General features: G+C 38.8%; 1 non-coding gene across 1 annotated transcript; it reads left to right on the top strand.

The window, feature by feature from the left end:
• Nucleotides 1-217: 217 nt before the first annotated feature.
• On the top strand, nucleotides 218-324 carry LOC127747944 (small nucleolar RNA R71). The gene has a single exon (XR_008009890.1). It is a non-coding gene; the product is annotated as a small nucleolar RNA R71 (small nucleolar RNA).
• Nucleotides 325-2164: the final 1840 nt, after the last annotated feature.

Consider the following 2164-nt stretch of genomic DNA (forward strand, 5'->3'; position numbering starts at 1 on the left):
TAGCAATGCATCCATGTGGTTCAGCTCTATTACTCATCGAGTGTTACTTCTTTCAGAGGCATAGAAGTAGTCATTCTCAGCTACTATTTCAATGGCATATATGGCTTCTTCAATGGTTTTCTTCTTGTTTAGAGAGTCCCTTGATGAATGATCTACAGCCTTCTTTGACTCATAGGAAAGACTTTCATAGAAAATGTGAAGTTGCACCCATTCATTGAACATATCTGGTGGGCATCTTCTTGTTAAGTCCTTGAACCTCTCCCATGCCTCATAGAGAGTCTCACCATCTTGTTGCCTGAAAGTCTGCACCTCAGCTCTCAGCCTGTTAATTCTTTGAGGAGGGTAGAATCTTGCCAAAAATTTGTTCACCACATCTTCCCAATTTGTCAAACTCTCATTTGGAAAGGATTTGAGCCACTTGGATGCCTTGTCCCTGAGTGAAAAAGGGAACAACAGCAGCCTATAGACATCCAGGTGGACTCCATTAGACTTCACAGTATCACAAATTCTCAGGAAGGTGGTTAGATGTTGATTGGGGGTCTTCTTGAGCACTTCCTCCAAATGAGCAGTTGTTCTGAACAAGGGTGATGAGCTGGGGTTTTAGTTCAAAGTTGTTGGCATGTATGGTGGGCTTTTGGATGCTACTTCCACAGTTTCCTGGATTTGGATTGATGTAGGAGCCTAGAACTCTCCTTTTTTGCCTAGCATGATTTGCAGGGCCTTCTCTAGCATGGTTGTGAACTTCTTCTTCATGATTATTTTCCAAGTTCTCTTCCATAGGGTTCAAAGTACTCTTCCTCTTCCTCAGCACCAACAACTCCTTTCCCTCTTGCTTCCCTCCTTAATCTCCAGAGGGTTCTCTCAGGTTCTGAATCGAAGAAAGTTGAGGTTCCCCCTCTTCTCCCTGTCATATAACTAACAAAACAGGCAGCAAGAGATAAAATGAAGAGGTTATTCTTGTTAGAGTGATTGTTAGTGTGAGTGATGCAAATTATCAAACAGTTAGTGGGTTAGTGAGCAGAATTGTAGATAATAACAAAGAAAGAAAGAAAAACAGAGAGGGTATAGAGGATGAGGAAGAAGTTAAACAAAGTGAAAATAAATGACTGAATAAAGTAAACAAATAAGGGAAAAATGCTCAATCTAGTGAGCTTCCAACTTAATCATTGTTGATACAAAATCAATCCCCAGCAACGGCGCCATAAACTTGATGCACAAAAACTTGTCTCTCAACAAATTTCCCTTTGGAAAGTATACCGAATTGTCATCAAGTAAAAACTCACAATAGAGTGAGGTCGAATCTCACAGGGATTGATTGGTCAAGCAACTTTAGTTGGAAGAGTATGCTAGTTGAGCTAAACAGAGTGTAGTTTGAGAATTGCAGAAAATTAAATGATGGAAAAGTAAATAGCAGAAATTAAAGTGCAGAATCTTAAATGGGGATTTGGGGTAATGAGTAGAAAAATAAATGACAGAAAATAAAGAGAATGGGTAAGATCAGAAATGGGGAATTCATTGGGCTCAGGAGATGTTGTATTCTCCGGATCAAGTTCATTTTCATCTCTTCCTCAATCAATGCATCTATTGATCTCCTTGGCAATCCTAGGTGATTAGATTCCAATTCCTTGGTAATCTAATCTCTCTAAGCTTGAACAATTGCCCAATTCCTTAATTTAATTTCTCATGGGAAGAAATGAAGTATGGTCACTGATTATACCATATGTTTTTCCAAATCAAAGTGTTGGGAGGATTACATGTCACTATATCCGTCCAGACCCCAATTTGGTCCAACATGAGAAAGCATTTCTAGCATGATCTCCTCATCCCTTTCCCAAGGCTCAGAGGAGATCCAATTATGGAGAGTTTCATTTCCAAGACAACTAACCAATTGAATTAAGATCGAAAGCTTTCTAGTAAATCAAAAGAGAAGAAAGAAGAAGAGAATGAAAGCTATAATTGATCCATCAAATTACAACAGAGCTCCCTAACCCAATGAAAGGGGTTTAGTTGTTCATAGCTCTAGAAATGAAAAATGACAAAAAATAATACATCCCAGCTAAAAGTGCAGAAAAGTAAATATACAGAGAGTAGTTCTCCAAAGTGCCAAGCTTCTCTATAGTTCAAAACTACTCCTATATATACTACTCCTCTTGATCTTCTAGTG

This window comes from Arachis duranensis, chromosome 5 (genome assembly GCF_000817695.3).
Source record: "Arachis duranensis cultivar V14167 chromosome 5, aradu.V14167.gnm2.J7QH, whole genome shotgun sequence".
NCBI classification, from domain to species: Eukaryota; Viridiplantae; Streptophyta; class Magnoliopsida; order Fabales; family Fabaceae; genus Arachis; species Arachis duranensis.